We start from the raw sequence: 15127 nt of genomic DNA on the forward strand, positions 1-15127 counted from the left end.
ATTATTGTAGTTGAACAAATAAACCATAGTAAGGGTAGGGTCACAGGTAACGTATGCGCAGCGTATTTTATGCTGCGGATCTGCCGGTGACCCGACCTATTTTGTGCCTCCACTGATGCCAAGCCCCCTTACCCCCGTTCCCCCACCTTGTCCCACCCTGGCTTGCTCGCAGCGGCAAATCGCCGCTACGAGCAGCCACACGGGATCTGCTAGTCGCAGAGTCCACTCTGACATCGCGGAGCAGCCGCGATGTTAGAGTACACTGTGCTTGTGCATTGTACTCAGACATTGCAGCTACGCCGCAATGTCAGGGTGCACACGCAGGCCCCCTGTGTGGCTGCTTGTAGTGGCGGATTGCGGCTGCTAGCAGGCCAGGGGTGGGACAAGGTGGGAGCTTGGCAACAGCTAGAGGCACAAAATGGGTCTGGTCACCAGCAGATCCGCAGCGAAAAATACGCTGCGGATCAGTTAAGTCTGACCCTACCCTAAAAAATGTTTTTTGTTTTCTGTGTGTTTATAACAGAGCTGCAACTTTACACCACGAGAACTAGAATTGTTAAAACTGTCATGTTTCAAAAATCAAAACAGGAAAGCAGTAGGGATTGACCAATTAATGATTTGTTTTTATTTTAGAGCAGATATCGATAACCTGTGAACTTTTTCAGGCCGATAGCCGATAACAACATATACCGATATTCCTTGCTTTTTAATTTGTACCAAGTTAGGGTTTTGGTGAAGTCATGAGGCTGATCCATAGTCCTTGGTAAAGTGCATGCTGGGAGTTTTACTTAAATGTTCACTGTCACTAACTTTTTTTTTTTTTTTATGTTGTAGTACTTATGTACTACAACATATCTCTAATATAGTTGAATTTTTTTTTTTAATTAACAGTGTGTATTTTACAGTTGAAAACCGGCCACAAGGGGTCTCCCTCCTAGTGGCCGGCTGCAGCCTGGCGTGACGTCACACCTGAATTCGGACTGATGCTGGCCTGGCAATCAGTCGTAATTCATTCAGGCTGCGCTCGCTCCCTGCCTGTCAATCAGACAGGCGGAAGCGAGTGCTCAGAACGCACATTGGTGCAAGCGCATTGGCTCCCCTGCTCCCTGGCCCCGCACGCCGGTCCCGGCATCCTGTCACTGCTGCCGGTGTGAGGTGAGATTTGTCCTGCAGTTTGGTATAAGGGGGGAGCGGATTGCGTGGCAGGCAGGGTTCATTCATGTGGCAGGGTTAGGGTAGCGGTGTTTGGGGTCCAAGGTGGGGGGGGGGGGGGGGATGGGTGAATTTTATTTGCACGGTTGCTGTGATCTGCGATACCTGGAACCAATGGTCTGGCAGATTCAAGGCCTCATAATAATGAGGCCTTGAATCTGACAGACCATTGGTTCCAGGTATCGCAGATCACAGCAAATCAATGACATGTGACGGACGGGGGGGAAGGTAAGGATGAGGTAGCGCCGCAGCCAAGGAAGGATATTGTTTTCAACACGGGGTGCCTCCAGCTGTTTCACCACTACAACTCCCAGCATGCCCTGACAACCAATAGATGTCAGGGCAAGCTGTGAGTTGTAGTGGTGAAACAGATGGAGGCACCCTGTGTAGAAGAACTAAGGGCGGAAGTGTCGGCCCCAGCAGGCATCAGTGATGTCGCGCCTGCTGGGGAAGTCTGCCTGGTAGTGGGCACACTACCAGGCAGACAAAAAAGCATTTTTAATATAGTAAAAAAAAAAATTAAAGGCAAGGAGGGGGTTAGGGAGAGATGGACAATAGGCAGGGACAGAAAAAAATAAAAATAAAGGATGGTGGAAGCTACACTTAAAGCAACAGCAGTGAACAAATGCCACAGTGCAGTGTAAAATACCTCTCAATATTTTCTTATAGCACTGTTGTGTCAGTCATCTGTTATTTTTAGTAAAAATCTGACTAACCATCTGTTACAATTGGGGTTGTTTTCTAACCTCTTAAGGAGGGCGTCCGATCTCCGAATCACTGACAGCTCCGTGCCAGAGATCCAGGCAGGAACGGTCAAGCGGCGATAATACTAATCAATGATATGCTATGGCATAGCAGTGATCAGTGTAAGAGATCAGTGTGTGTAATGTTATAGCCTCCTATGGGGGGGGCTAAAAACATTGCAAAAAAAAGTTAATAAAGATCATTTAACCCCTCCCCTTATAAAAGTTTGAATCGCCTTTCTCCATAGTCCGAATTATAAAAATATATTGTTAGTTAAACCGCACGGTCAATGGCGTAAGCACCCAAAAATTCCAAAATTCCCAAATTTTTGGTCACTCTTTATACCATAAAAAAATGCATGAAAAGCGATCAAAAAATTTGATCAAAACAAAAAAATGGTACTGATAAAAAGTTCAGATCACAGCGCAAAAAAGGAGACCTCATACCGCCCAGTACGCAGAATAATTGTTATAGGCATCAGATGACAATTTTAAACGTATACATTTTCGTGCATGTAGTTATGATTTTTTTCAGAAGTAATACAAAATCAACCCTATATAAATTGGGTATCATTTTAATCGTATGGACCTAGAGAATAAAGATAAGGTGTCATTTTTATGGAAAAATGTACTGTTTAGAAACGGAGGCCCCCTAAAATTACAAAATTGCATTTTTTTCCCTTCAATTTTCTTTTTGTTTCGCTGTAGATTTTTGGGTAAAATGACTGCCATTACAAAGTTGAATTGGTGTTGCAAAAAATAAGCCATCATATGGGTCTGTAGGTGCAAAATTGAAAGGGTTATGATTAAAAGGTGAGGAGGCAAAAACGAAAGTGGAAAAACCCTGAGTCCTTAAGGGGTTAAAGCAGCCACAACTGAATGTGACCTTATTGTTGGTTTAAAGTTATCAATTCAACCCTTAACTGAACTACCCCTGTAAAGGTCAAAATGGGTTTGGTCCTTAAGGGGTTAAGTAAAATATCATTTATTTAATTCCCTCATGTAATGATAGAACTTCCTAAGCAAGTAATTAAAAGTAGTGCTCCATTGCAGCGCTATATGAAGCACAAAATATGCAAAATGCAGGAAAATTTGCCATCCTGCGTCCACTCTCTCGGCTTTCTTCCCCTAATTGCCTCTGGCATCCACACTTGGAGACAGTCATGTGACTTTTATGCTGTCTGAATCCATGTAAGCCACGCCCACAGAAGCAACTGCGCAGAAGAAAGACCTGATAACTCTGAGGGGGTTTACAGATGGACTTTTACTTTTTTTTGAATGCTGGGAGTTTTTTAGTTTTGAAACAGATGGAGGCACCTATTTTGTGAATCATTGCTATATAGTATAGAAGATCGAAGCAGGATGGAAATGGTTGCTTAGTAATGCTCTGAGGGTTGGGGCCAAGGGACTGGGGAAGAAAATGGCAGTTAGGAGGAAGTGAGCACAGAGCGACAGCAAAGGATGCTGGGACCTGTAGTTTAAAGAGAGCATGTGGGGAAGGGAACAAGTAGGAGGGCAGAAAGGTGTATTAGAGCCACATAGAGGAGATCTAATAGGTCACAGTAGAATAATAGATGCAAGGTTAATATCCGGGCTGGATCGCACAGGCCGTGCTGTGTGAAGCTGATCGGGTCATACTGTGCTGCAGTACAAATGTATTTGCAGCATAGTATAACCTGTAAAGTGCAACAGGACCCATACCAGTAAGGCTGGGTTCACACTACATTTTTGCCATACTGTTTTCAATCTGTTTTTCTAAAGAAAACTGTATGACAAAAAAAACGGATGGAACAGTATGAAAAAAAGTAAACCGTATGCGTTTTTAAACAGTATACTGTTTTTAAAAGTGCATACAGTTCCGTCAGTTTTTATAAAAAAAAAAACCCATAAGTTTTTGAAAATGTTGTCCATTTTTAATGGGAGGGGTCTTGGGTGGGGACTTTAGGATTCAAATGTGCATGTGCAAAGTAAAAACGTATGTTTTCCCGTATGGAACCGTATACATGTGCGTTTCCCATTGACGTCCATGTTAAAAAAAAAAAAAAAAAAAAAAAAAAAGAAAAAAAGCGTATGCGGTTGCAGTACGGTTTTTACAACCGAGACAAAATCGTGGTCAATTGGGGTAGTGGTCAGTCTTCTGTGGATCCATGCATGTAGACCAGCTGACTACACCACCTGTCATACATCAGACGGCTGAGTAAGGTACTGATGGTCTGAATAGTTGTCTTCGGTGAATCCCTGCCAGTAAGCCTGAAAGTGGTCGGCATACGCCGCCTGTCATACCTCAGATGGCTGATGAATCTGCGCCTGGGGCTCCGGTCCCTCACTACTCAGCAAAGTACCGATGATAAGCATAGTTTTCTTCAGTGGGTCCATGCCGGTTGCCTACACAGTCTGTCAAACTTCAAACAGCTTATGTATCTGCAGCTTGAGTTCCTGTACCTCATTTATGGTGAGGTGCCGATGGGCTGCATTGTTGTCTTGGACTCATGCCAGTAAGCCAGACATTCGTTGGCTTGGTTGTCTACTCCCTGTCCTACATCAACCAGCTTTGGCAGTTCTCTGCTTCGTCAGTTTTCGGTCCCTCACTATTGTGTGAGGCGTCCGACAGGGTGTTCCATTTTCTGCTATGGTCCCATACCAGTAGCCAGTCAGTGGTCTGTATGGTTGCCTGCACTTCCTGTCATACATCACAAGTCTGATGTATCTGAGGCTGGGTTCTGGTACCTCACTTCTAAGCGAGGTGCTAATACAATGACTTGTCTTCCATGGTCCTATACCTGTCTACCAGTTATTGTTCTGCAAGGTTTCCTGCGCCACTTGTTAAGTGTCACATCACCGGTGTCTCTGCAGATGTTTTTTGCGGCTAGTGCTCTCTCTCTTTCTCCTCTCTCTCTTTCTCCTCTCTCTCTTTCTCCTCTCTCTCTTTCTCCTCTCTTTCTTTCTCTCCTCTCTTTCTTTCTCTCCTCTCTTTCTTTCTCTCCTCTCTTTCTTTCTCTCCTCTCTTTCTTTCTCTCCTCTCTTTCTTTCTCCCCTCTCTTTCTTTCTCCCCTCTCTTTCTTTCTCCCCTCTCTTTCTTTCTCCCCTCTCTTTCTTTCTCCCCTCTCTTTCTTTCTCCCCTCTCTTTCTTTCTCCCCTCTCTTTCTTTCTCCCCTCTCTTTCTTTCTCCCCTCTCTTTCTTTCTCCCCTCTCTTTCTTTCTCCCCTCTCTTTCTTTCTCCCCTCTCTTTCTTTCTCCCCTCTCTTTCTTTCTCCCCTCTCTTTCTTTCTCCCCTCTCTTTCTTTCTCCCCTCTCTTTCTTTCTCCCCTCTCTTTCTTTCTCCCCTCTCTTTCTTTCTCCCCTCTCTTTCTTTCTCCCCTCTCTTTCTTTCTCCCCTCTCTTTCTTTCTCCCCTCTTTCTTTCTCCCCTCTCTTTCTTTCTCCCCTCTCTTTCTTTCTCCCCTCTCTTTCTTTCTCCCCTCTCTTTCTTTCTCCCCTCTCTTTCTTTCTCCCCTCTCTTTCTTTCTCCCCTCTCTTTCTTTCTCCCCTCTCTTTCTTTCTCCCCTCTCTTTCTTTCTCCCCTCTCTTTCTTTCTCCCCTCTCTTTCTTTCTCCCCTCTCTTTCTTTCTCCCCTCTCTTTCTCCTTGTTAGGAGATGGGGTGTGTGTTTTTTGTTTTTTCTGTGGGTTCCAGGGCCTTTTGCAGCAACAGCAGTGTCTCCCTGTTCTCCTTCTTGATTGCACTCTTGGTCTGCTGTGGGCATAACTCCTTTCCTGCTGGTCCTTTGGATGTTTGCGTTTTCAAGATGTCTGCAGTCTTGGTCCACCACTGTTGTCTTTGGGGTCCTCATGTATGTGTTCCTACTAATGCTAGGACCGTTTCGTAGGTGTAGAGCCACCTTTATTTTCTCGGAGCGTGAGCCCAGGGACTTCGGGTGATTTTGTCTCCGAGGTTCCGGGGCGGTTGAGCACCTCTGTTCTGACATGTGGATTACTTGGGCGCCTGTCGGTTCAGCCCCTCTCTGTACGCTGGGTTTTCTTTTCCAGGGTGACTCAGGTGCCTCCTCCTCATTATCTGGATTAACCCTCAACAGGTCTTCCCTCTTGGATCGCAAGGTGGCTCCTCCAGGCGGCGAGGGTTGCCGCTGGAGCCTGGGGGTTTCATCCACCCAGTATTTGAATTTCCCTGCTCCTTCTGTGCCTGGCGCGCTTGCCACTCCCCTTTTCACTTGGGGTGTGGGGATCAGGGTGCTTGTCGTAGGTCTGTCTTTGAGTTGTCATCTCGTCCACCTTTGCTTCTTACCTCCTGGAGGGACTATTTGGTTTTTGCTAAGATGCATTCAACAGTGGATTTTACAGTCTAGGCTGGTGTGCTTTCTGATCACTATCACAGCCTAGTGCTCTCCCTGGATGGGGTATGTCCTCCTTACCCTTTTGTCTGTGTCAGTCATACTGCATTATCTCCAGTCTTCTGGAGTAATTCTTCCTATGCTTGGACCCTGGGAGTCCAAGCTGTACTTTCATTGGTTCTCCCTGTTTCTTGAGGCTATTCAGGTCTACTTGGACCTCTCTGATCTATCACTGTTGGTCCCCTTGCTTTTGACTCTGTCCTGTGATGCTGCGGTGTGCCTTCTTTTCAGGCGGCTCTCCGATGCCTTGAACCTTGGTGATGGTTCAGTTCTTGGACGTTTGTGACGGCCGGCCCCCGAATCTTCAGCGATCCTTTGGTCGGGGTGGTTTATTCTTCTGCTCTCCTTCTCTTCTTTCTGGAAGCTTTTTTGCAAGAGTTTTTTGCGGGTATCTAGTTCCCTTTTTTCCTGTGGTTTCATATCTCTATATGTTCCAGGTGCCTTTGGTCTCTACAGAGGATGGACCTTTCCTTTGGTATCCTGGTCCTTCTCCTGGGGCTGGAGATCTTACGGGAACTCATTGTTCTGGGCCTAGTATGTCTCCGACCTGAGGACTCATTCACAGACCTTGCGGGCATGCGAGTTCAGTCTTGGGACTGTCTCCTTTTCGCTGGTGGTTTTTTTTTTTTTCCCACCCTAGGGGACTTCTTTGGTATGTCCCATCAGTAAGGTGTCCCCCAATGACAGAGAAAAGGAGATATTTTTTATTTTTGTCCTCACTGTAAAATCTTTCTCGTAGCCTTCATTGGGGGACACTGCACCCACCCATTTTTTTTTTCCGGTTCTTGGGTTGTTTTTCGGGATTCCTTTCTAGGGTCCTTCGGACGTATTTCCTCGCGGGCTTTTCCTACTTTGTGAAAAAACTGGTTGCCTCACTGCAGGTGAGCAGGTATAGCCTGCCAGGGAGGAGCCGACTTTTCTTTTTCCTAGTGTCAGCGCCTCCTAGTGGCAAGAGCATATACCCATCAGTAAGGTGTCCCCCAATGAAGGCTTCGAGAAAGATATTACGGTGAGTACACTTACACTTTCAAAATAACAGAAAACAAAAAAATGACGTCTGCAAAAGTTTGGGCACCCTGCAGAATTAATATCTTGTACTGCCCCCTTTTGGCATGTATCACAGCTTGTAAACGCTTTATGTAGCCAACCAAGAGGCTTTCAATTCTTATTTGAGGTATCTTTGCCCAGTCTTCCTGACAAAAGTCTTCCAGTTCTTTGAAATTTTTGGGCTGTCTGTCACGCACTGCTCTTTTAAGGTCTATCCATAGATTTTCAATTATGTTGAGGTCAGGAGATTGTGAAGGTAATGGCAAAATCTTCAGTTTAGGCCTCTTGATGTAATCCCCCGTGGATTTTTAGGTGTGTTTAGGATCATTATCCATTTGTAGAAGCCATCCTCTCTTTAACTTCAGCTTTTTCACAGAGGGTATCAAGTTAGCATCCAAAATTTGCTGAAATTTTATTGTATCCATTTTTCCTTCTACTCGTGAGATGTTCCCTGTGCCACTGGCTGCAATACAATACCCCAAAGCATGATTGATCCACCCCTATGCTTAACAGTTGGACAGAGGTTATTTTCATTAAGTTCTGTTCCCCTTCTTCTCCAAACATACCTTTGCTCATTCCGGCCAAAAAGTTCAATTTTAACCTCCTCTGTCAACAGAACTGGTTACCAAAATGCATCAGGCTTGTCTATATATTCATTTGCAAAGTTCAAATGCTGATTTTTGTGGGGAGGACGTAGAAGAGGTTTTCTTCTGATGACTCTTCCATGAAGACCATATTTGTACAAGTATTTCTTTATGGTGGAATATTGTACCACAACTCCAGTGTTTGTCAGATCTTTCTGGAGGGATTGTGCAGTCAAATTTGGGTTTTGAATAGTTTTTCTCACAATCCTGCGAGCTGTTCTGTCTGATATTTTTTTTGTTCTTCCAGATCTTGCTTTAACTTCCACTGTTCCTGATGACTGTCATTTCTTAATTACATTCCGAAGGATATTGACTATTTTCAGTTTCAGATTTCTAGACAACTGCTTAGAAGAACCCATGGTGCTGATTGTTGGGGCAAGGTCAGATGAGTCTGGGCTTTTAAAACCTTTTGAGATAGACATCACCTGGTCTTCCCAGATGATGATTGAGAACAATCCTTGACACTGGCAGGTCTCAGCTTTGCAAAGGGGGCAGTGCATGCTATAAATTCTACAGGGTGCCCAAACTTTTGCAGACGCCATTTTTTTGTTCTGTTATTTTGAAAGTGTAAATGATGGAAATAAAATCTAACTTTTGTTGACATATTATTAGAATGTCTAATCTGTAATTTGATGCCTTTTTGGCAATTTTTATTTTTTTTCCATCTTTCCTTGGCTTCTTTATGCACATTAATACAATTTTTTACCTGGGGTGCTCAAACTTATGATCCTCACTCTATATTATATATAATCGTAGAGATTATATATACACGGGAGGTAGACAAGGGGGCGGCTACTTTTAATGATAAAAATGGTCAGCTAACGATAACGAAGTATGGCTGCCATATAAGTAACACAGTTTGCGCACTTTCACGTGCGAATAGAGCAGGGCCGGATCATGCAGTTGGACCGGCAGGTTCCTCGTATTACATATATTGGATTTTTAACCAGAAAAATGAATTATACTATTTTCCATTATTGGGGAGATCACAAAAAACGGTTACGGGCTAGTGCCTCATTTAACCCATGAGGGGCAAATGATCTTATCCGAAAAAATCCATTGTAGTTCTTTTTGTAGGAGAACCCTATCATAGTTACATAGTTAGTACGGTCGAAAAAAGACATATGTCCATCAAGTTCAACCAGGGAATTAAGGGGTAGGGGTGTGGCGCGATATTGGGGAAGGGATGGGATTTTATATTTCTTCATAAGCATTAATGTTATTTTGTTCCAGGAATGTATCTAATCCTGTTTAAAGCTGTTACTTGTTCCTGCTGTGACCAGTTCCTGAGGTAGACCGTTCCATAAATTCACAGTCCTCACGGTAAAGAAGGCGTGTCGCCCCTTGAGACTAAACTTTTTCTTCTCCAGACGGAGGGAGTGCCCCCTCGTCCTTTGGGGGGGTTTAACCTGGAACAGTTTTTCTCCATATTTTTTGTATGGGCCATTAATATACTTATATACGTTTATCATATCCCCCCTTAAACGTCTCTTCTCAAGACTAAACAATTGTAACTCGCTCCTCATAGCTAAGATGATCCATGCCCCATATTAGTTTAGTCGCGCGTCTCTGCACCCTTTCCAACTCCGCAGTGTCCCTTTTATGGACAGGTGCCCAAAACTGAACAGCATATTCCAGGTGAGGCCGTACCAATGCTTTATAAAGGGGGAGTATTATGTCCCTGTCCCTTGAGTCCATGCCTCTTTTGATACATGACAATATCCTGCCGGCTTTGGAAGCAGCAGCCTGACATTGCATGCTATTCTGTAGTCTGTGATCTACAAGTACACCCAGATCCTTCTCTACCAGTGACTCTGCCAGTTTAATCCCCCCTAAGACATACGATGCATGCAGGTTATTAGTACCCAGATGCATAACTTTACATTTATCCACATTGAACCTCATTTGCCAAGTGGATGCCCAGACACCTAGTCTATCCAAGTCATCTTGTAACTTATGCACATCCTCTATAGACTGTACCGTGCTACAAAGCTTGGTGTCATCTGCAAAGATAGAAACAGAGCTGTTAATACCATCCTCTATATCATTGATAAATAAATTAAACAGCAGCGGGCCCAGTACTGAACCTTGGGGTACACCACTAATAACCGGGGACCAATCGGAGTACGAATCATTGACCACCACTCTCTGGGTACGATCCATGAGCCAGTGTTCAATCCAGTTACAAACTAAAATTTCCAAACCCAAAGACCTTAACTTACCTGTCAGACGTCTATGAGGGACAGTATCAAATGCTTTAGCAAAATCCAGAAACACTATATCCACAGCCATTCCTCTGTCAAGGCTTCTACTCACCTCTTCATAAAAGCAAATTAGATTGGTTTGACAACTTCTATCCTTAGTAAACCCATGCTGGCTATCACTTATAATACAATTATCCCCTATGTATTCCTGTATGTAATCCCTTATGAGTCCTTCAAACAATTTACCCACAGTGCACGTTAAACTTACCGGTCTATAGTTTCCTGGGGAAGACCTAGAGCCCTTTTTGAAGATTGGCACCACATTCGCCTTGCGCCAGTCCCTTGGCACAATACCAGACACCAGAGAATCTCTAAATATCATGAACAGGGGTACAGATATTACTGAACTTGCCTCTCTAAGAACTCTTGGGTGCAATCCATCTGGCCCTGGAGATTTGCTTACATTTATATCACTTAACTTACCTTGTACCATCTCTACATTAAGCCAGTTCAGTACATTACATGATGTGTTACCAGCACTGACCTGGCCAATGTCAGCTCCTTTTTCCATAGTGTATACAGAACTAAAGAAACCATTCAGTAGCTCCGCTTTCTCTTGATCGCCTGTGACAACCTCCCCATTATCATTATTAAGGGGTCCTACATGCTCTGTCCTTGGTTTTTTTTGCATTTATATATCTAAAAAAATATTTAGGATTAGTTTTGCTTTCTTCGGCCACCTGTCTCTCGTTTTGAATTTTTGCTGTTTTTATTACATTTTTACAGATTTTATTAAGCTCTTTGTACTGTTTAAATGTTATCGCTGACCCATCAGATTTGTATTTTGTTGTTTATTGCTCTTTTAACATCATTTGTCAGCCATGTAGGATTTAGTTTTAATCGTTTATATTTGTTCCCCTTTGGTATGTATTTAGATGTATAGTTATTTAGAGTTGATTTAAAGATGTCCCATTTACCTTCTGTATCAGTATTTGACAACACCTCCCCCCAGTCTGTCCTGTAGTGCAGCCCTCAGCCAAGGGAATTTTGCCTTTTTAAAGTTATATGTTTTTGCCTTCCCCGCCTGTCTTTGTTTTCTACATTTTAAGTCAAAAGTAACTATATTGTGGTCGCTATTACCAAGGTTTTCCCGCACAGTTATATTACCAACCAGCTCTGCGTTGTTGGAAATGATCAGATCCAACAAGGCATCACTTCTTGTTGGGTCCTCCACAAACTGGCCCATAAAATTATCCTGCAATAAATTTAGGAATTTACGCCCCTTTGTAGTTTTAGCCAACCCCGGACCCCAATCTATATCTGGATAGTTAAAATCTCCCATTATTACCACTGTACCTGCCCGGGCGGCCCTCTCTATTTGTTTATGAAGCCGACCTTCTATCTCTTCAGTGATATTAGGGGGTCTGTAGATTACCCCAAATATTATTTTTTCAGTATTTCCCTCCTTTTGTAATTCTACCCACAGTGATTCCACCTCCTCAAAATCATCACACACTATGGCATCGTTCACATTGACTTTCATACCACTTCTTACATACAGACAGACTCCACCACCTTTTCTGTTCATTCTATCCTTGCGAAACAATGTAAACCCCTGCAGATTGACAGCCCAGTCATGCGAGGAGTCCAGCCATGTCTGTGACCCCAACTATATCAATATGTTCCTCCAGTATCAATGCCTCAAGCTCCCCCATTTTATTTACTAGGCTTCTGGCATTTGTGAACATACACTTTACATTTCCATCCTTTATGTTATTGGGGCCAATGGGATTCAAGGGTGTAAGTTTTATTTTCCTATGAAGCCTATTCCTATTAACTATTCTAACCCCTCCCTCTGCTCCACCCCCAGGTACATTTATAATTCCCACCTCTCTATCTACACTATCTTCCCCCTCTTTGCTGTGGGTTCCCTCCCCCCCAAGTCCCTAGTTTAAACACTCCTCCACCCTTCTAGCCATCTTCTCCCCAAGCAAAGCTGCACCCTCCCCATTGAGGTGCAGCCCGTCCCTACGGTAGAGCCGGTAACCGACAGCGAAGTCAGCCCAGTTCTCCATGAACCCAAACCCTTCCTTCCTACACCAGCTTCTGAGCCACTTGTTTACCTCCCTGATCTCCCGCTGCCTCTCTGGTGTGGCTCGTGGTACAGGTAATATTTCAGAAAATACTACCTTGGAGGTCCTTGCCTTAAGCTTGCGGCCTAAGTCCCTGAAATCATTTTTAAGGACACTCCACCTACCTCTTACTTTGTCATTGGTGCCAATATGTACCATGACTGCTGGCTCCTCTCCAGCCCCGCCCAGCAACCTGTCAACCCGATCCGCGATGTGCCGAACTCGTGCGCCAGGCAGACAACACACTGTTCGGCGATCCCGGTCTTTGTGACAGATTGCCCTGTCTGTCCCCCTAATAATTGAGTCCCCCACCACTAGTACCTGTCTGGCCTGCCCTGTACTCCTCCCTCCCTCCTTACTGGAGCAGACACCCCCCTGGCGGTCAGAGGCGGTATCCTGCTGCAGTACTCCTGCAGTACTCATAGTTCTCCTTACGTGGGGATGGGCACACAATTTCCAATACAAAGATTTTTAGACCCATGTATTTACCTCCATGGTGTTCATGCATGAGTCTAGAGATCACCGTATTCAAGTTATGGCGAATGTCGCCGAGGTGTTCCCGCACTCTCCGTTTGAGCTCCCTTGTTGTTTTTCCTACATAGTCCTTAGGACATGTACATTGGCAAAGATATATCAGGCCTCTAGACCTGCAGTTTGCAAAGTCCCTATATGTAAATAGTTGACCAGTGTTAGAGCTCACAATCCCATTTTGTTTGACTACATATGGGCAGTCTATACAGGAACCACATGGGAAACTACCTCGTGGCTTAGATGTTGACCGAAACCTATAGGAACATGGTTGAGTATAGTAACTGTGGACTAGCCCATTACAAATGCTTCAACCTTTTCGGTATGAGATTAAAGATCTCTCCGAAATTACCCTATCCAGCAAAGGGTGTGCGTGTAGGACCTTCCAATGTTTGGCAATAATTCCATACATAATGTGTGATTTATCATCATATGTACCAATGATTCATGTAAGGCCGTCAGGTATCTCTTTTCAGGCTTCGGGGATAGAAGACACTCACTAAAAGTTTGTGTAGCAGACATAAATGCTGGTCGTAGGGTTTCTATAGGATATCCTCTCTCCTCAAAACGTTTTCCTGCTTTCTGCCTAAAGTCTTCATCCGAGGAGCAATTTCTTCTGCCCCTTAGGTATACCCTTTTTTAATGACCGCTGGAGAAATGGGAGCAAAAAGCCACTGCAAGCTTCCTGGCATTCATGAAACTTCTCCTAGAGGAGGAGCATAAGAAGTTGGAAACCACTACTAAGAGACTGAACCAACCTATAGCTCAGGCTCAAACATTTAAGACTGATCCTGACTTTGGTAAACAAGAGATTAGAGATGAGCGAACTTACAGTAAATTCGATTCGTCACAAACTTCTCGGCTCGGCAGTTGATGACTTTTCCTGCGTAAATTAGTTCTGCCTTCAGGTGCTCCGGTGGGCTGGAAAATGTGGATACAGTCCTAGGAAAGAGTCTCCTAGGACTGTATCCACCTTTTCCATCCCACCGGAGCACCTGAAAGCTGAACTAATTTACGCAGGAAAAGTCGTCAACTGCTGAGCCGAGAAGTTCGTGACGAATCGATTTTACTGTAAATTCGCTCATCTTTACAGGAGATGTCACTTCAGACGAAGGTAGAACGCTATCAAGCACACATTAAAGAATGTGAACCCAAACAATTTCTTAAAAATAAGCAAGCATACAAATTTTCTCCAGACGTCAAGACACCCAGAGGGGTAGAGGAGGAAGGAGAAATCAACAGAATAAATAGATGGCGGCAACATACTCCCAATCAACAGCAGTTTGCAGGCGGTATGGGGGGCCCCATCCCGGGTCACCAAATGGGAGGCCCCGCCCTAGGTCACCAAATACCCACCACGGTGGGAGATGGTGGTGTAAATATGGGACATTATCTTCTTTACCTTCCTCCTCCGGTGTTTGTTTTCTTTTTTTTTTTTTTTTTTTTAGAGAAGTGTCCCCTTCCCCAAAGGGCTCCACCTCAATACCAATTGAGGGAACGAGCCAAACATCGACAGAAATATTAAAGGATTATCAATTGCAAATCATAAACCTGTCCTCAAGAACATTTAATGCACATGAACTATCTGTGTTGAGGAAGGGATTATCTTTCGTCCCGGTAACAAGATATAAATCATTTTATTGGATTAAGTACAGAAACCTTTTCTGCTGTGAGTTGAAATGGCGTCATTGTTTTCTGGCTACATGGCAGATGTCAGTGTTTAGAATTGGGGATTACAGAGGACAAACTCCCGATTGTTCAACTCTTACAGGCACTTATGTCTGAGGGATCCAGAGACCCAGGACAGGGGCCATTCACGGATCTCAAACCCCAAAGCACAGCTATGCCACCTATGTCAGATCCCAAGAGTATTGACATATTTCTTGAACTAGTGACAAATGAGCTTGAATCTCTCTGGTAGTAATCCCCATAAATATAACTTGCAGGAGGAGGAATTGTATGCTTTGTTAGACCTGGATAAAGACTACCCGATTGTCATTAAATCGTCTGACAAAGGTGGCAATCTGGTCGTCATGGGCCATGAGCCCTATTGCAAAATGTGTCTGAATTTACTCCTATGCCCGGATAACTGATATTTTATCAAGTGATCCATCTGAGGGATACTTAATGGAACTGAGAAACTTTCTATCAGAAGCAAAGGAGAATCAGTTGATCAGTGCAGCTGAATTTAAGTTCATGTGACCTGATACCCCTACCATTGCTACCTTCTAC

At 44.1% G+C, this 15127-nt stretch overlaps 1 protein-coding gene across 5 annotated transcripts in view; it reads left to right on the plus strand.

Annotated features, from left to right (window-relative positions):
• The window catches only part of PGAP1 (post-GPI attachment to proteins inositol deacylase 1), a 1221194-nt gene that overhangs the window by 31448 nt on the left and 1174619 nt on the right, over nt 1–15127 (plus strand). The gene's annotated exons all lie outside the window — the stretch shown is intronic.

This window comes from Hyla sarda, chromosome 8 (assembly GCF_029499605.1).
Source record: "Hyla sarda isolate aHylSar1 chromosome 8, aHylSar1.hap1, whole genome shotgun sequence".
Classification (NCBI taxonomy): Eukaryota; Metazoa; Chordata; class Amphibia; order Anura; family Hylidae; genus Hyla; species Hyla sarda.